This window comes from Notamacropus eugenii, chromosome 4 (genome assembly GCF_028372415.1).
Source record: "Notamacropus eugenii isolate mMacEug1 chromosome 4, mMacEug1.pri_v2, whole genome shotgun sequence".
NCBI classification, from domain to species: domain Eukaryota; kingdom Metazoa; phylum Chordata; class Mammalia; order Diprotodontia; family Macropodidae; genus Notamacropus; species Notamacropus eugenii.
The window spans coordinates 184,896,220-184,917,291 of record NC_092875.1 but is presented as its reverse complement, the minus strand read 5'-3'; the positions used below and the strand labels follow the sequence as shown (position 1 = coordinate 184,917,291).

Below are 21,072 nucleotides of genomic sequence, written 5' to 3'. Positions count from 1 at the left end.
AGGAAGTATGAAGTCAAGAGGCTGTTGTTGAATTGTATCTCAATCTTCATGACCTTATTTAGGGGTTTCTTGACAAAGATACTGGAGGGCTTTGCCATTTCCTTCTCCAGCTCATTTTACAGATAAGGAAACCGAAGCAAACAGGGTTAAGTGACTTGCCCAGGGTCACACAGCTTTTAAGTGTCTGTGACCATATTTGAACTCAGGAAGAACAGTCTTGCCTGACTCCTCACCTGGCACTCTATCCACTGTATCACCTGGCTGCCCTAAGAACGGTGAGGAGAGTAGCCTAAAGCAAAGTCAGTGAAAGCTAAATATGTGCCTCCAGCCTCCCTCCCACTTCTCTGATTCTTTCATTGTTATTATCCACAATCACTTCCCTAGGCAAGAACCCTTTCTTACTGCTTTCTTTTTCCATGTTTTCATTTCTATTCAACTCAACCCTCTTCTAACCTCATTGTACCTTGTGGAAACCCTGTCCCACTGCAACCAAACTCCAAGATATTTTCCAAAATCATCCTTTCCATCTTCATTTCAATTTAACAAACACTAATTATGTACCTACTATGTGCAGAGCAGAGTGGCTTTCCCTCATGCCAATTCCTTGGGAACTACTCCAAAAGATGCCATTGCCTCTCCATCTCCGGTTTCTTAGAAGACAAGGAAGAAGGGTTGGTGTCAGCCCTTACTTCTCACTGCTGCTTCTACATCATTTTTTTTTTTATGTGCTGCTGCTGTCCTTCAGATTACTGTCTTCTGGGTCCACATCATCTGCTTCTACCTTCTTTGCCATCCTCTGACCAATCTCCAAGATACTCTCCCACCTTCCTCAATGACTTCAGGACCTGATTTAAAGCCCTCTTGACCTTGCTCCTAGCCATAATTTTTGAAGTCTTCAATATCTACCCTAACAGCCTTTCCCACACCCTGGTAACACAGGCCTTTGACCTCCTCAACTCCAATTACAGGCATATGTTAGAGAAATTGCAGGTTCAGTTCTAGACCACCACAATAAAGCAAATACTGCAATAAAGTGAATTACATGAATTTTTTGGTTTTCCAGTGCATATAAAAATTATTTTTACATTATACTATTGTCTATTAAGCGTGCAATAGTATTATATATCTACAAAACAATGCACATACTTTAATTAAAATACTTTATTGTTAAAAATGCTGTCACCTGAGCTTTAAGTGAGTAGTTTTTTTTTTTTTGCTGATGGAAGGTCTTGCCTTGATGGTGATGGCTGCTGACTGATCAGAGTGGTGGCTGCTGAAGTTTGGGGCAGGGGACAATTTCTTAAAGTAAGACAGCAATGAAGTCTGCTGCATCGATTGACTCATCCTTTTACTTGAACACTTAGAGACCACTGTAGAGTTATGAACTGGCCCAATTTCAATACTGGTGAATATTTGGAATATGGGGAATAAGGAAGCCGAAAAGAGGGAAAGAGATGGGGAAACTGCCAGTCAGTGGAGCAGTCAGAACACACACAACATTTATCAATTAAATTTGCCATCTTATATGGCAGTGGTTCATGGCTCCTTCAAACAGTTACAATAGAGCACCACGACAGATGTGATCATAATGAAAAAGTCTGAAATATTGTGAGAATTACCAAAATATGACACAGAGAAATGATGTGAGCACATTCTGTTAGAAAAATGGTGCCAACAGACTTGCTTAGTGCAGGGTTGTTACAAGTCTTCAATCTGTAAAATGGGAAGCACAAGAAAGCAGTCTAGTTCAGGCACTTTAGACTTTATCTTACTTAGAATTACTTCACCTCAAAGCAGCTTTATGATTCTGATGCAAATGGGGCTGGAGTTGAAAGAAGAGAAAAGAAACAGAAAATGTTTCCGTACTGGTTCTAGAAGGGAAAAGCATATCTTTCCCTGATCAGGTCATGCCCCATGGAAACCCAGATTTTCTGTAAGAAACTCAACTGCTGACTAACCAGTGTATTACATATCTCAGTACGTTTAGTATGAATAATAGTAATATGGGTAGACTGTTTGAAAGAGAACCTGAGTTCAAAACCCTACTCCATCAATTTTTATCTAAGTCAACTTTTGAATAATCTTTCTAGATCTTACTTTTTTAAACTTATTTTTACTTACTACTTATTTTTAAAATGAAGAAGGTTGATCCTGAAGATCTCTTTCAGACCTCTATCTATGAGCCTATGAATCCCTGAAACTGGATCAAGGAATTTAGAGATAGAAAAGACCTTAGCAATTCACCTGGTTCAAACCCTTTGTTTAAACGTAAGAACAGAGGGCCATTGAAGTGAAATGCTTTGCCCAAGATCACCTAGTAATTAGCAGAGAGAGGAATTAAACTTGTGACTCAAATTTCAAAGCCAATATTTTTCCATTACAAAAATAGTAGGAAATAGCTTCTAATTTTGAGCTTGAGAACCATAATAGCACCGAATAATAATATTGAATTGATTATCCCAAAAACAAATGAATTTGGTATTTGGATAAATTCAGTAACAATCATATTTGGATTCTATTCCAACTAGATTTTAGTTTTTATTATTATTTTTAATGACTTACTTTTAATGACTTACCACAGCTTATCTTTACCGAAAGGATATGCATGTGAAAACATGCAAATTGCCTCTTTTCAGGATGATCTGATTATCTCATAACCAGGAATTATTTCTGGATAACATCTAGGTTTTTTATCCTGTTTTCCTGCTGTTACTTGCTTTCTTTTTTAGGATTTTAATCTTAAGTATATTTTAAAAAATATTTTTAAAAAGTTTTTGAGTTTCCAATTCTCTCGCCTTCCCCTACCCACTAAGAGGGTAATGTGATACCTATCATAGATGTAGCCCCTACTTTCCAAAGGTATTCAAATATCCTTTGATGTTTGCATTTTGTTACTACAGAGACAGTCTACTTGGGGGTGGTGTGGGGGAAAGTATTGAGTTTAGAGTCAGAAGACCTGAGTTTGAGTTCTTACTCCTGTACTTACAAGGTATATAATCTTGGACAAATCATGACCTCAGTCAGCCTCCATTTCCTTAGCTAATAATAATACCCAAATTTCATACATCCCAGGGTTCTTGTGAGAAAAAAAAAATGAAATAATTTTGCACCCAAGTCCACTTCACAGAATCAGCATCGTTCTTCAAAACATATTTTACAAATATGGCAATGTTTCTGCATTTTATAATGCAAAATTTTACACTGCCAAATCATGTTTGCAGAATAACAGTCCTTTATTCCTTTCTCCTATTAAATGTGACCTTTCCTGAACTTGTTATTAGCTCTCTCCCCCTATTCAAATAACTTCACACACACACACACACACACACACACACACACACACACACACACACACCGCTGATAGAATATAAGCTCCTTGAGGACAGACTGTTCCATTTTTGCTTTTGTAGCCACCAAGCACAGTGCCTAGCCCATAATAGATACTTAATAATTGTTTGCTGAATTAAATTGAGTCATGTACAGTCAATTCTCAACGTGAGGTAACATTCCTAAAAAAACAGAGTCAAAGTCAAAGCCAAAAACATGAATATTGATAATATTGAATCTATGGGAAATTAAGGAATTAGATTCCTGTGACCACCAAAAACCATCTTTTGTGGCTGACAGCAGCTGCAGACATTCCAGTAAGAAGTTTATTTTCTTACTAAACTGCATGAGTACCTTTGCACATGTGAGCTTAGAACCCAAAGGACTTGCTCTATGTAGTGGGGGCATAATTGCAATACAAAATTAATTGTAAAGGCAAACCATGAAAATATACCACAAATGCCCAGGGAGCTCTTTATTTTACAAGGTGGGGTGAACAAGATCAGTAAAGCTTCTAGTAGGATACCAGTCACTCCACAAACTTGAGCTTATGGGGTCTCATTTTTTTCCTACTGCGTATGGCTGTGAATGTACACAGTTGCCAATGTGAAAATGAAAACGAAGCTACTAATAAAAACAGGCAAATGCTTGAAGTTGTGAAAGTTAAACTCTTGAAGGCTGAGGATTTACTGCATTTGAAAGTGTTTTGTAGCCTTAAAACAATCCCTGCGTAAAGGATAGTTATTGTAATTACATGGATAATTGCTTGGGTCATTAAAACAAAAATAATCAGCACCTAATTGCACTTGTTGCAGCATTACTACAAAAGACTTACATTCATCTAAAAAGAAGCAGAGTCCAAGTATGATTAGACTATTAGAGGTCACTGATTGAATCATACTAATTGAATCCCAACGTAGTCTAGGGGATTTCTGCTTCACTTATTCCACAGAGGGCAATGCTCACCCATAGTGAGGAGAAAAATCCAGGAGAAAATTCCAAGTATCTTATTCAAATTCTTCATATTTTTTAACAGTACTTGATAAATTTCTACCTGGTGATGCTTCTTGGCACTCATCAAATGAAGGGTACATTCTTTAAGTGATGTAAATTCCAACACTGATTTTTCAAGATAAATGACACATAGCCTAGAGTCTCTATGATGGACTGTTATATATGTAAGCGTGGGCACATATATATATATGTATACATATATATATATGTACATACACACACATATATTTCACAGGAATTCGTTGTGGTAGAATTATGTTGCAGAATTACAGTTCAGGGCTGCTTCACATAATCTTCACAGCAGCTGGAAATGTAACCAGCATAAAAACCAAACTGTCTCATTAAACATCCCTTTTCTGTGTATAGAAATGCATTAAACGGCCCTTTTCACAAACCCTCCATTAAAACAGTGTGCAGTGGTGGTCAGGGGGCCAGTTTGGCTTCACAAGGCTCTTTTAAGTCATTGAGGAAGTTGGAAGTTAGGCTGTAGAAATATGGTAAGGAGCAGTCTCTAAGGAGGCACAAAGATGCTGCTATGCCAGGGAATAAATATCCATTTTCCTCAGAAATTAACATTTTAGTGATTTGAGTGCAAAAATAGACTGATGTTACAATAGTCTTCTATGCCAAAATTACATCCACAGCCAAGCACCATCCAGCACCCTTCTGACTTCTATTCCATTTAAACACACATGTACAGTTTCTCATATTTAATTATAGAATCATCAGAATTAGAGATGAAAAGTCCTCTGAGATCTCTCCAGTTATCTACTCTATGCTGCCTTCCCCCGCTTCTAGTATACATGCTTAGGTTCATTGAGGGTTAGAAAGGGAAAGGACTTTAGAGATCATCTAGCAAAGTCCCTTCTTTTTAATCCCAGAGAAAGTAAGACCCCTAGAGATAAAGTGACTAGTTGGTGCCAAAGCTGGTAGTAGAACCTGTGTCTTGCAGTCCTTCTGTTTAAAGAAGATTCTGCTAGTTAGAAATCAAACCCATCCACTCTTGAACCTGAGATGCATTAAATCAATCAATCATCCAATCTTTGTGCTAGGTGCTGGGGATTCAAAACCAAACATATAGCAGTCAATGTCTTTTGAGATATTTTTTATTGTTATTCAGTCATTTTCCAGTCATGCCTGACTCTTTGTGATGCCTTTGGAGGTTTTCTTGGTAAAGATGCTAGAGTGCTTTGTCATTTCCTTCCCAGCTCATTTTATAGTTGAGGAAACTGAGGCAAACAGGATTAAAAGAGTTGTCCAGGGTCACACAGTTGGAAGGCATTTAAGACTGGATTTGAACTCAGGAAGATGAATCTTCTTGACTCTAGACCCTGTGCTCTGTTCACTGAACCACAATGTAGTGACTGAGGAAGCTAGCTCAGTAGCACAGTGGCTAGAGCACTGGGCCTAGAACTAGGTAGTTCTGAGTTCAAATCCAGCCTCAGATATTAACCAGCTGTATGACCTTGGGCAAATCATTTGACCTGAGTGTACCTCAGTTTTCTCAACTGTTAAATGGGGAATACCTATATCACAGGGTTGTTGTGAGGAACAAATGAGACAATATTTGTGATACGCTTAGCATAATGCCTGACGTATTATTACTACCGAGGAGAGGACAACATATATGGATGCATATATGTTTATATATATATGTATATATACATGTGTGTGTATACACACATAGATATGTAGTTAGGTGGTGCGGTGGGATAGAGCACTGGGCTTGGAATCAGGAGGACTCATCTTCATGTGTTCACATACAGCCTCAGACACTTACTAGTTGTGTGACCCTGGTCAAGTCACTTAACCCAATCTGCCTCAGTTTTCTCATCTGTAAAATGAGTTGGAGAAGGCAATGGCTAGCCATTCCAGTGCCTTACCAAGAAAACCTCAAATAAGGTCATGTGGAGTTGGACACAGCTGAAAAATGACCGAACAACAATATTAACAGCACTATATACACAGACACACCTATATATAGGTGCATAAACATATATATGCATATTCAAAATAGATGTAAAATATTTGAGAGGGAAGGCACTAGAATGGGTAGATCAGGAAAGAGTTCATGGAGAGCCTTGAAGGAAGCTAGGGATTCCAGGAGGCACATGGGAGGTGGTAATGCATAAAGACAAAAGGGAAACTATGAACAAAGATAAGAAGATGGGAGACACTTTGGATAGACTGCAATAAACATGAAGAACAGTCATGTGTAATAAGGCTGGGAAGATATGATAGGGCCAGGTTTTGAAGGGCTTTTGATGCCCTTTCCTATTTATATATGATCCTAAAGCTAATAGGGAGCCACTGGAGTTTACTGAGTAAGAGAGTGATCCACATCACTAGAGCGGCACAGTGCAGGGCGGGGGATGTTATTGCAAAGTATGCCATTACTTGTATATTTAAAGAAATAGAACTCGCGGAATCCTGACTGAAGAATATCAGTGTTCATGACGTCTCTTCACTATACCTACTTCTCTTTGTTTTCCACAGAAAGTAGGGAGTCTTTCTTAATGGGACAATTACTAACCTCCTTATGCTAACCTCTTGCAGTGTGGTATTGCCTGGGGAAGTCTTGGGTTACAGTCACCTAAATGGATACAGCCAAAGACTGAGCTGAGTAATTCTGCCAGCATACACAGAATCTGGCTGTCCTATATTCCTCCCAAGAGGTCATCATTCATTTGGAAGATATTATTGTGCGCTTATGAAGTGTCAGCCAGTCTGCTAGGTGATATGAGCAAAATAAAGATGTCTAAAACAGGCTCCTGCTCTCAAGGGAATTACAATACACCAGAAGCGATAAGCCAAGAAGCAATAACTATAATATTAAGTTCTTGATTTCTTAGAGGCCAGGCAGGGTAGTTAGGGAACTAACTCCTAAATCTCAGAAAATGTAGTTTTTGTTGTCTGTCCTTTGTTTTTGAAGACGACTTGTATGTGAATTAGATTTAAGTGAGGCAGAGGTGCATGTTGTAAAGGGGTAAGGAAAAACCCAAATGCCTCTTGGAATGATGGATACTTTTCTTGCCACCATCAAAAGGGATACAAATATAATCATAATTATTGAGAATATTGGATCTTTTAAGGATGAGATAACCAAGTGATAAGCTCAAATTGTTGACTCATGGCAGACACAAGATAAACAAGGACACTGTCATCTGCTGAACATGATCACCACATAAGCATCATCCTGTGCAAGCCTACCTCTTGTTGATATTACTCCTTCCTTCTTGAAGGGGACCATGGTACCATGGAGGTGATGCCATGCCATGCCATGCCATGCCATGCCATGCTATGCCATGCAAGTGAATTGGATTAAAGTGAGGGAGGGTTATGCAAAGTCACCAGCCTGACCTGCTTCTGTAGACCACCAATATAGTCCATAAAACAAACTTGAGGAGATCCACTGGACTACATCAGAGGTATTAGTGACCAGAAATTTGTCTTCTCCCCCAGAGAGGCTTAAGAAGAAAATTGGGGGAGTGAGAAAATAAAACGCTTTTCCTCTGTTTCCAGGAACAGATGCTGCTAGCTTCCTTCCAATAAGAGAAATTTGTATTTATTGTTTGTTTTGTTATGTTTTGTTTTTAAAGAGGACTGGTCTAAATGACTTCTTGTTTAGAAAACACAAACAAGAAATCCCTAAAAACTAGTTAACAGATCATTCAATCATTTTGTATTCCATCTGAGAGTGAAAGACCCTCAGGCAATATAGTTAAGAAAGAAAATCATAGCAGTACATCATCAGGAAAAAAGAGATTTGACAAATGACTGAGATTTAAAGAAATTTAATAGATGATTGGGATTAAAAGATAATCTACCCCTTGATGAAATGGAAAGCATCAGGATATAATGATAAAACAATATTAGGGTGGGGTAACAAGAAGCCACTTCTTTGTCACAACAAACCAACAAACTTGAATCAACTTTTTATGACTGATTAAAATTTTGATTGCTTTCCTATCATTCTCCCCCTCTCCAAGCTTATAGAAAAAATTGAGAGCTAGAAGGGGCCTGAAAGCTCATCTCTCCCCATGGGTTCTTAACCTTTTTAGTAACGTGGATGCCTTTGGCAAGCCTATGGACTTCTTAGCACAATCATGTTTCAAAATGGATAAAATATATTACATAGGATTACAAAGGAAATTAATTATATAGAAATATGGGTATCAAACTTTTTTTAAATTCATAAACTCCAAGATAAGAATGCATGATCTAATCCAATCCCCTCATTTTACAGATGAAGAAACTAAGGCACAAGAGTTTATGGGGCTTTTTCAAGATCATGAAGCTATTTTGAGGCAGAGCTGGAACCAGGATGTACATCTCCTGTGCACATTTTCTGACCATGAAGCATTTTTCTTTGTCTCTGTTAGCTAACACCACCTGTTCCAGCTAAACATGTAGGGTGTGGGCACCTTGAAATTCCAAACAAAATCTGTTTCATCCTTGAAAGCAGGGTGGTTTAGAAGAACACTGAAAACAAATGAATGGATTACTCAGTAGATATCTATTTATTCTTCACCTGTCTCTGAATGTGACTGTGAACCTAAGGTGATGGCAGGTAAATTCTCACCAAATTCCATATCAGTCAGTTGATTAAACTACAACTGGCATTGTAAACACAGCAGGCAAGTCCCCAAAGCCTGAAGAGCTCGTTTCATTCAAAACTCAGCGAATGAGTCAACACAGTTTCATGTATTGTGTACTAAGTTTAGAGAAAATGACAATTTCATAACAATAGAAATACTTGGTTCTTTCTTGCAAATCCTAGAGTGAAAAGGCTAGAAGGAAGTTTGAATGGGCCAAGGTTTCAATTTCTATGTCCTGACCAGGGTCTTTTGCCTCAGCCCTCAAGTAGGGCTACATCCAAACCTACCTCTTCTTCTCCCTTTGCCTGGTGAGAACAGATCCTTTTGTTTAAAAAGACTTTCTGGGACAGCTAGGTGTTGTAGTGAATAGAGTACTGGCCTTAGAATCAGGAGGATCTAGGTTCCAATCTGACCTCAGATACTTGACACTTATTAGCTGTGTGACCCTGGGCAAGTCACTAAACCCCAAGTGCCTTGCCTTCTCCCTCAGGAAAATAAAAAAGAAAACCCAACAACTACCTTTAAAACTTATAGAAGTAAATGTTGAAAACAGAAAATTAATAAATTTTGGGGAAAAAATAAAATTAAAAGAAGGCTTTCAGAGAATTAGATGAAGAGATACAGTCAGATGTTTCTACTAATATTTTACAATGGTTCAAAACCTTCACTGTCATGAAATTCTTTAATTTGATCTCACATAAATACTTCATTATGGAAATTTATTCCATGTCTCTATGTCCTGACCTCAGAAGAGGAATACTAGTTGCATCTTCTTCTGTATCTTATATATGTATATATATGTGTGTGTGTGTGTGTGTGTGTGTGTGTGTGTGTGTGTGTGTGTGTGTGTATCTTATATACCTGAAGGTCATTCCTAAGTGATCCCTCAGTATTCACTTCTTAGGATAATGAAGCCAGGTGTGTCCATCTGTTTGAAATCTGCTTTGTGCTTTTCACTACAAACTATAGATATTCTCATAAGGACTCTACTTTTAACAAATAATATATATCCTAACAGTACTTTGACATGCCAAAAGAATGTGCAATGTCAGTGATGCAAGTTAGTGAATAAACACATCAATGCTTTAAGGACCCAGGGTCTTGTTGGTATGAGTAGGGAGGCAACATGGTACAGTATAAAATATATTGTCTCTGGAGTCAGAAACTTGGATTGAAATTCTAATCTCTGATGCTGACTATTGTTGCAAACTTAGGCAAGTACAAACCTTTCTGAATGTGGGTTTTCTCATCTGTAAATGGGGAGGGGGATGGTGGATGGATTAGACGGCCTCTAAAGTCACTTTTAGTTCAAGATCAAGGATCCTAGATAGTTCTTCTCTCTGTGTATATCACAACACATATTTACCTTAGTCAGTAGTTTTTATGATTCACTGTAGCTGAAAAAATTAAGCACCCAATGGCCAATCTTATTGAGACCTTACAAGTTTCCAGGAGTCATTTCAAAGACAAGACAAAGCTTTGGAATAAAACTCTGACTTTCAAGCAAAATAAATAAACCACCATACATTTCCTTGCAATGGCAATTTTCTTAAGTAGAAAAAGCAAACGTGCATGCAGACAGAGAACTACTTAGCATATGATTTTAATAAGAAATAATCAAACCAAGTTTAATTGCTTTCAACAGCTGCCAGATCATATTCTCCTTGGGGACTGAAATTTTCATATATTTTTAGAGAGCACAGGCAGCCAAAGTATAAGTTCACGTAGGCATCCTCTATGACTATATCCCCATTATGACCTCCAAAGAAGACTATCTAGGGACAAAATGGCCATGAATTTATCAACGAAAGTGGGAGATAATCTCAGAAAGGGACAGTTAGGTGGTATAGTGGATAGAGCACTGGGCTTGGACTCAGGAAGACTCATCTTCATGAGTTTAAATCTGGCCTTAGACACCTACTAGCTGTGTGACCCTGGGCAAGTCACTTAATCTTGTTTGCCTCAGTGGACTCATCTGCAAAATGAACTGGAGAAGGAAATGGCAAATCACTCCAGAATCTTTGCCAAGAAATCCCCAAATGGAGTCATGAAGAGCTGGACAAAAATGGACTGAAAAATAACAACAAATCTCAGAGAAATGCTTGGGGTTAGGGGAAGGTTGGGTGGAAGGAAATTCCAGAAAGGTTTCTTAAATCTTTCTTAAACCTTAAACCTTTTTTAAAAAGATGGAATTTGAGCTGAATCTTTAAGAAGGTCAGGGAAGCCAAGAGGTGAATATGAAGAGGGAGAACATTCTAGGAACAGAGGACAGTTAGTGGAAAAGAACACAGTAGAGAGGGAGCTTACCTTACAACCAAGACACTTAGTGATTATATAATTATGGGCAACTCTGGGCAAGTCACTTGACCTTTCAATATTCTAGGCAAATTTCTAATACTTAATTTTAAAGAAGATACTGACTTGGATTGGTAGAGAGAAACCAATAATAAGTCAAGTCCCTATCTCTCTATGTATTAAGAATTGTAGGGACATAGTAAGGGTGTGAAAAATCCAGAGTTCTGTCCTTCAGCAGCCTGTCCTTGAGCAACCACACTTTGGGTTCAACGATATAATTTGGCTACTTAGGTAACTCACTTTGGTAGCATTTCAGATTAGATTGTGAAACATTTGTCCAAGAAACCTGATTCTGTCCTCATGGTTAGAAACTCAATGTCATGGCCAATGCAGAAGGGTAAGATTTCATTTTTCTGATATTTAAACAAATGAAGTTCATCCAGGTACAGTAATAAGGAGGTGATAAAGTACATCTGGAGTATCACAGAAGTTCTAAGTGCAAGGGTTTAGGAAGGCCATTGATTAAAAAGAAAATGTCCAGAGGACGGTAAACAACATGATGGGATTTTTAACAGCATGGAGGGAAAAAAAGCGTAAGAGGGGATGGGATAACTTACTTTAAGTATTTAAAGGATTGCCACATAGTAAAGGGATTATTCTTATTCTATTTGCCCAGAGGAAGTAGAACTAGGAACGAGCAGAAGTTTTGCAAAGACATAGATTGAGGCTTGATTTCATGAACAATTTCCAAGCAACTGAGTTATAAAAACTTGTATGAGCTACCACAGGGAGTAACGGCTGGGTTCCTCCCCCCTGGGGGTCTTGCAGCAGGGCCGGGGTGACCCTTTCTCAGGCATGTTGTAATGGAAATTCTTCTTCAGATAAGGGTTGCATTAGATGGTGACCAAGGTCCCTTCTAAATTTCTGTTTCTAAAAATGAATTTCTATGAGCTGTTAAAATAATATCCTATGATGTTCTCCCTTCCATGACCTATCTGATGTTTACTCCCGGAAACTCAAAAAGCTAGATTCACAGTGAAGATGAAAGCACACAAAGTGGCATCCTAAAAGCCTGGACACAGTGAGTTATTCTGACCCTAATCAAATGAAGCCTTCAGTTATTCCACTTTGTGCTTCCTCCTGAGCCCCATATAAATGACTACATGCTCACAAATGTGTAGACAAACGGATAGCAATTATTTAGCATTTGACTTTCTTCTACTAAATACAATTTTTGGAGTAGATGGTAGTTATTTTGGTTATTATATAATCATCAGAACTAGTTCTATAAATGAGCACAAACCTTACATCACTGAGCTATACCACGATGCATGTGATTGGACCTGACATCTAAAAATAGGAAGATAGCATCTCTAGAAATATATTTCTTTTTCTCTTTTGTAAATATGAAAGCATGTTACAGCAAGGAAAAGGAGCTTCACATTTTAAACACTGGAGTAGGTCATGAAATAAAATGGAAACCTTCTAGCAGTTGTGTCATAGTTAGACAATGCTCATGTTCACAGCAGTAAGAACTTTCTTTGAATAAATATATAGAATTCTGACCTTGGAGAAGGTTGACTATTCCAAAGGAAACAAACAAACAAAAACCTGTCCACAGCATATTCTACAGCTCCTCACAATCTGTTTAAGCTTTGAGACTTTCATTTTTGGCATCCTCAGCAATCAACAAAGTGCCAGGCATGCAGTAGATATTTCATGAACGTGTCATGAGTGATTGATTGTTTACAAAGAGCTAAGCAATAAACAATTAGCTAGAAAGGTAGCCTGGCATAGTGAATGGAGGTATTGCATGCTCTCTTCCCTTCATACTTTTTTCACTCTTACCAAGACACCTAAGTTTTCCTGTCTTCACCCCCAATACTAGTAATCATCAATGCCTTTGCGTGTGAGTTTCTCCTTAAGTCTTCCACTTAGCTTAGTACCGGCTCATCTTCCTATATTTTTCTTTCTTTCACTTGATCAATCTTTTGGAAGCAAATTTGCCTTTTATCTGACTGAGCGTATTCTTTCATATATCACTTGCCTTTCTTTTTAATCTGTCCTTCTAATTCTGATACCTTCGTATTTTCTCATATATCTCCTGCATCTATTTCTTTTTACTCTTTCTCAAAGATTGAATTCTTAGAGAACTCACTCATTCTTAGGAGAATTCATTCATGTTTAGCTCTAGCAGGCACTTCATATGTTTATTGATTGGACCGATCTCTGTGCTGATGGCTTGTAAATCTATATGTCCACTCCTGACCTTTATCTTGCTTTTCAGCTATTTCCTAAGGATTTCTACGTGGTTGTTCCCTGATTGAGAACATAAAATGTTTCTGTTGCCTCGCCTCATTGTTCAGTGTCCTCCATGATCTGGTCCTATTCTAAACCTACCTTTCTTTTCACTACTATTCTCTCATATACAAATTCTACTTCAATCAGGCTGTTTCTCTCTTGGTACTACTTACTATACCACAGTCATTTCTTCATACTGTAATAACTCTTAACTAGTATCCTTCCTTCCAGTATCTCTCCTCTCCAATCCATCCTTCACACAACTGCTGGAATAACCTTCTTAATGTACAACATGGCTAGAAACAAACCAAACATTTTCCCTACCAAAAAGTTTCCCTTTCCAATATCTTTGTCTCTGATTATTGTGTTACCGGAATCTCCATCATTCCAACTCAAAACCTAGCAGTCATCTTTGACTCACTCTTTTCCTTCATTCCCTGCATCACTCCAGTCACCAATCACTCTTGATTGTCTCATCCTTTCTCTCCTCTACCATTCTTCTTACCATTGCCCTAGTCTAAAGCCTTATAACCTCCTACCTATATTACTGCAGAAGCCTCCTAGCTCTCCTTGATTTCAGGTTTTCTCCTTCCAATCTATTCTTCAGGCTAGTGTCAGACTGTTTTCCTTAAATACTAATTTCAGCTTATCTCCCATTGGCCCTTTAAAAGCATACAATAATTCCTTAAGCCTCACTAATTAAAGCCACAATCCTCCATCAGTATTTCAAGACCCTTCATAATCCAGTCCCATACTACTATACAATTTATTTTGTTTTCACAAATCTCCCATAAACACATTCTATTCTAATTATGCCAGTTGTCTCTCTATACCCAGTACTACATATAAAGGCAAACACACATATACACATATAGATAGACATAGAAATGTAAATAATATATTCCTATCACAACTATATGTATTATATGTACAAAACATATATATAACATATTATAGTTTTTCATTATGTATTATGGAAAATTCAATATATTACATAATATAAATCTATATAAATAATATATTTAAGGGACAATGTATCACTTGACATTTTAATCATCCTTATTATTACCCAACATGTATTATGTTCATTTCTCTATATTATAATAAACCCTAACTGCCCTGCTTCCCACCTCTTCAAACAACTTCAAAAAGTTGCCAATATAACTATCTTGATGCACAGGTCTAATTTTTTTTACTAAAGTGCTCTAAAATCTTTGGTAGCTCCCTATTGCCTATAGAATAAAAACCAAATTCCTTAGACTGGCATTTAAGGCTATCATGACTTGGCTCTCAATTTTATTTTATATTACTCTTTCATATCCCAACCACATCCCACAGCCATATCCCACCTCCCAGCCACATTTTACTGCAAGTGATCCCCAATCTAGTCCTAGTTCTCTGTGATTTTGCCTAGTCTAAGGGGCAACTAGGTGGTACAGTGGACAGAGAACCAGCCTTGGGGTCAGGAGCCTCAGATACGTACTAGTTGTCTGACCCTGGACAAGTTACTTAACCCAAGTTGCCTCAAGAAAAGAATAGCAATGTTTTTACACAGACTAGCTCTCATTGACTGAACCTAATCAGACTAGACGCAGCTCAGGAGCCAGCTTCTTCATCCAGACTTTCTTGAGAAGCCCACCTGAAAATGATCTCTCTCTTTGAAGATTTTCTTGAATGTTCTGCCTGAAACTCTCCTTTTGTCCTATCACATACTACCATACACCTTCCTCATCTGTTTAGACAGTGCATATCACCTGCTCTCTAATTAAACTTTAATGCTGAATGTGAATGCTCACTAAATTTAAAAGAAAAAAAAGTGAGCTATTATTATTTCTTAATTATAGATACTGCCATTTTTTAATCTTTGCATTTCCAGAACATAGTACAGTGCCTGGAACACTGATTCAGAGTTACAATTTTATTGGTGTAAGGAACTCTGGAAGAAGGAATCCCCTCGATCAAAGCAGATTCACAGCTGCTCAATAACTTAGACCTTCCCAGTCTTCTCTACTCTCCTTGACATATTCAGTCATGAACCAATCAGCCTGGTCTGCTTGCTCTTCCCTGAACATGTCACTCCATCTTTTGACTTTGTCTCTTTATTGGCTATCTCTGCTGCCTGGAATGCTCTCCTTCCTTCCCTCTGCCTCCTGGATTCCTTGAAGACTCAGTGACTCCTATATCTCAGATCCCAGTGACTCCTATACCTCTTGTCTCTGAGATCTCCTTCCATTTACAGGCTATGTGTCTTGTATGTACAATACTGAAATCCTTCCTTCAATGCCCAGCTCAGCTAAATGATCTCATGTTTCCATTTTCTCTTGATCTCCAAGAGCACTGAGAGAAATAACTGCTTCAAGAGTTCCCTTTCATTCTGGGTTAACATTAAGCAGACATTTGTTTGATTTTAGGCTAAAAAACAATACAGTCAAACCCTTGCCTGCTCTTCATATTTCTCAAAATCTCTTTTTCCCCTTTTCCTACAAGTCTTTCAATAACTCTTATAATCAAGTACTTAGAAATACTTTTTAAAAAGACTTGAAAATGAAATGTATTTAAAAGTTTAGAATGTTTTCTCAGCTGATTAACTGTCAGTCTAATGGATTCATTTAGCTACTCTCTGGAAATGAGGTGGAGAAAGATCCTGGGATCCGGTAACCCAATAATATTTAATAAATTGCCACTTTGTGACACTATGCTGTGTGTGCATTATGAAGACCAATAATAGGAGGCCCCTACCCTCCAAAAAGTTCCAATGTATTTGCTAAGAGAAGCCATGCAAAGTAACTATAATACAAATCAGAACCAGGTAGATGCATAGGAGAACTAAGCATTATCAGAATGATTAAGACAGAAAGGTTTCTTCCACTGGAGTAAGTGGGGGGGTGGGGTGGGTGGGTGGGGGAAGAGATCTGGGAAGTCTTAGCTAGATCTTAAAGGATAACAATCAGTAAAGGTTCCATTCCTTATAAAACCCATAAACTTTCAACCAACTCAGGGAACTGTATTGGCGTAAATATAATGGGGATTCAAAGGAGACTAGTGAGTGCTCAGATGAGTGTGCCAAATCTGAGGGCAGCCTTTCCTAAAGACCATCTTGAAACTTTTCATTTCCCCTCACGATACACTGGTCTTTTTTCAAATCAGAAATAAGATGGTAGAAAATTTCGATAAAAAAAAAGTGTTTATAGTGCAAAGAATTGTACAATCTCATACTAGAAAAGAATTTCAGTATAGTATTTTTTTTCTGAAATGTGATATTTGGGGTTTGATTTCCCACATCAAAAACTGAGATATGTTTTGTGGAGGGTGAAATAGATGCAGTTCTATGAGATGTTGTTTCACAATTGTGTTACAGGGGAATAAGGACATTATCTTCCATCTTTAAAACCTTAACCCATAAGGGAATCACACATATTTGCATATATATACACACACATCTTTATCTCTCTATCTGCATGCCTATCCATATCTATACTTTATATCTATGTATCTGTTTACACCTCCATCTACATGATCTATATCTATCTATATCCATCTATCCATCCATCTATATCCATGTAAGTACATCTCTCTCTCTCTCTATATATATATATCTGTCCATAAATCTATCAATCCTCCCCTCCTTTCTATTTATCTGTCTGTCTGTCTCTATCTTAGATATCTATCTATCTATCTATCTATCTATCTATCTATCTATCTATCTATCTATCTATCTATCTATCTATCTATATCCTGACTCAGTTGAAACTAAAGTGAAAACCAGAAGGCATACTTCCTCTGTGTCAGTGAACTTTGACTTCCTTCTTTAGATCAAAGAAGAGTATCTAGTACAGAAAAAGAAGATATTTGAAGCTAATTCAACCTAATAGGTAATAAGGTTACCATTATACATGAAGAGTCCCTTTTTCTTTTGCTGAAAATGACCCACTAAATTGACACTCTTTTTACAAGTTCTGTATATGTTTGTCTATAATCAAGTGGGGTCCTTTTCCCCATTTGTTCTAAGTAAAATATGACACATTTATTGCTCTGCGCAAGGGATTTTGCTAAGTTATTCAGTAAACACTTGCTGACTTCACTCTTGCAGTCCCACAGGGACTTTTGGCTCCCTCTGTATTTCCAAGGCCAACCCCTACAGCTGATGCTCGCTTGTCAAGACTGAATAAAAGAATGACTCTGTGTATCATTGTGGCTTTTTCTTTGCCAATTTCTCTTTTCTATAAATATAATCCTTATTTTCAAGGAACTCTGGATAAGATTACTGCATTTAACTATTTTGGGGAAGCACTGTCTGTTCTATGTTGGGACTGGGGGGATGTTCTCCTTTGTCTCCATCCCTGTGGCAGTGCAGTGATGGGACGTGGGCACCCTGTTGGAAGATTTCATAGAGTGGCTGGGTCTGGGAGGTTAATTTAGAAAATGCTATACAAGAAACTAGTGAGACAGATGGACTGAAGCAGAGGTAGAAATCATACGTTGGAATATTCTATCACACTGTTTTCTTATCTGCTATTTTTTCCCTTTATGTATGTGATAGCAGTTGTTTGGTCTTCCAGATTCTTTCATTGTGAATGGGATTACTCTTCTGGCTTCAGAGGCATCATAAAAACTGATGATTTTTCATGTACCTCCGTTGCACAGCTAGGGGGCACAGCAGATAGAGTACTGAGCCTGGAGCCAGGAAGACCTGAGTTCAAATCTGGCTTCAAACACTAACTAGCTGTGTGCTATGGTGAACCACTCCAGTATCTTTGTCAATTTCAAATGGGGTCACAAAGAGTCAGCCACACTGAAAAAATTAAAAAGAACTATAGATAACTACACAAATAACAGGCTACAAACAGCAGGGACAGAAGATTTCTATCTTGAAATCATATCACTTCTGATGTCAAACAATGAACAATAAACTGATATTTCCCAAGTCAGCTGTTTCTTGCCAACATACCAGGTACAAAACAAGGATCTCCTTATATACCTAGATAAGCCTTTTTGAGAGGCTCTGCATGATATATAGCCCTGAAAAAGAAGAGGTCATCACAAACCATGATAGATCCTATAAATGATCAATTAACATGCTGTCCTTCAAATACATGGATGTTGTTACTAACCCATCTTTAGTAGTGAACATAACTTGAATTGTTTTTCTAGTAAGTGGTGGTGGACGTCACCCAATTCAATCCATCAGTATGAAAACCTCTCATACTAATGCAGTTTCCAACCATTCTAGCAGGTTGGCTTATAGGCTCATGGGATAAACTTGTGAGCTATCAATGAAATGTTTTTTTGGACACCTAATCAATATCCCACATTCCTCTTGGCAACATGGTGATATAACCTTGACCTTGAAGGCATCATAGTCTAGAGAGAGTCACAAGAATAATATGCTTGAAACATTAACAAGTAATGTAACATATAAAATAATAAAGATAAGTATAGTAAATATAAAATACATAACAGATATATTCAATTATATATGCACTTGTATTATATATTTATATATGCACATATAACTACATATAGCTATGCATATAACTGAATGCATGTTATAAATATATATACTACATATATAATATACATGCATATATAGGGAGAGTATGTATGCATATATATCATTGAATATATCTGTGCATATATATATGTGTGGATATATATATATATATATAGACACATACATATGTATGTATACACACATCCAGCTTTTTATACATACATGCATACATATATATGCATATATACCTCACCCCCATATATATGTATACACCCCCACACCAACACACACACAAGCACACATACACATACAAATTGTTTGGGGCAGATGATAAGCATTATAGGACTTCAGAAATACAGCTAAGTGAAGTCTTCATGGGAGAGGTAGGATAAGAGTTGGTCCTTGAAGGATGGATTAGATTGGGCTATGGGGAAAGGAGAAAGAACTACAAGGTTACAGGAGTTACAAGTGTGACTGTCCTGACTAGGGGCACAGAAGAAACCTACCCCTTTTTTTTCCAGTCAAACAGGTAGGTATGTCCTTGATAGAAGCTAAGTGGCTCAGAGAGCCCTGGGCCAGAAGTCAGAAAGGATAATTGCCCAAAGTATGTTTCTGATATGCGATCTTTGTCAGAAGTCATCTCCTTTCCATATGAGACTGTGGTTCTGAATCAAGGTAGGTACAAATGGAATGCTGGGGTACAGATATACTGACATTAGTGAACTGGAGTGGCCTTAGAGTCAGTTATAGATACTATGAATCTCATCTAACAGGATCTAGGGATAATTTCTTCTTGGTAGTATTTTTCCATCATAGGGCCCTAACTTAGGGGTTGACTATCTTTGAAGAAACACTAAACACCCCACTCCCTTAAGACATCATTGACAAATACCCAATGCCTAACACAGCACCGGGCATGTAATAGGTCCTTAAGAAATACTTATTGATTGAATGATTGACGTATTCATTTAACTTGTACTAACCTGTTAAGAAATATTAATGACAAAAACAAGGTAGAAACTTTTGCTATCACATATATCATACTGTTCCAAAAGAGAGAATTTCATGAGAAAATTGTTTATTTTACACTTTTTCTATGTGTATGTGTGAATGTGTGAATTTCAAGGTCCATGGATAATAATGCAATTTCTTTGTGCTGCTATTTCTCAAAAGACAACTTTTCCAGTATCTGGCAGGTCTGGACTCATCAGTCTGGTGCCTTGTTGTGTAAGCAGCACTGGAGTCCAAAGGTCCTGCCAAATTGTAGATGAAACTCTTGATTTTCTAAGTGAAAAATCTGTCCACTCATCTATTCCCCATTATTCTTGGAATCAAGCTGATGTATGACAGTAGGATAAATTTAAACCTTCAAACACATTTTGAATATTACAGACCACTTTTTCCTAGCAAAGCTAGAGAAGTATTCACTTGAAAACAGGAGGCTTAGATGGATCACCTAAAATCTTTTGGAGGATGTATCATTATATCTCAGCCTTTTTCCTTCTGTCCAATCTTGCAATCAGCTTTTTCTACAAAATAACTTTAGTTATGTTGACTGCTTATTTCAAAGTAATGAACCCATAACTTGGCTTTTACTGCAAATATTTCTCTTTGAATGATTTCCCAATTTCCTTTCTATCAATAAGCAACAACAATGATGACTCATGTTTATACTGAGCACTTTAAAATTTACAGAGAATTTACTTCAAAATAATTCTGTGAGATATATAAAACTAGTAACTGTGTAATAGACTGGTCATAATGATAATCATATTTCTACTCTTGATTTTTAGGAATAATCCTCTAAAATCTAAAAATGAATACTCTTTCTTCCATGTTCTTAGCTACCAAAGACTAAGATGATTTTGTTTTGCTTTGTGCCTTGATTTCCTCTTGAACTGATGGAAATGAGCAGTGAGAATTTCTTCTTTAAGTAGAGGAAATAGGAGCTATGATTTGTCAATGCTAGAAAGAGGATAACTAACTATGGGTAGTCTCCCAGGAGAATTCAGTGCTTATCCTGAGGTAGGTGAAGGCAGGGAGAGT

General features: G+C 37.5%; 1 protein-coding gene across 13 annotated transcripts in view; it reads right to left on the bottom strand.

Moving 5' to 3' along the window:
• PHACTR1 (phosphatase and actin regulator 1) overlaps nucleotides 1-21,072 on the bottom strand; it is a 668,125-nt gene that overhangs the window by 241,840 nt on the left and 405,213 nt on the right. The gene's annotated exons all lie outside the window — the stretch shown is intronic.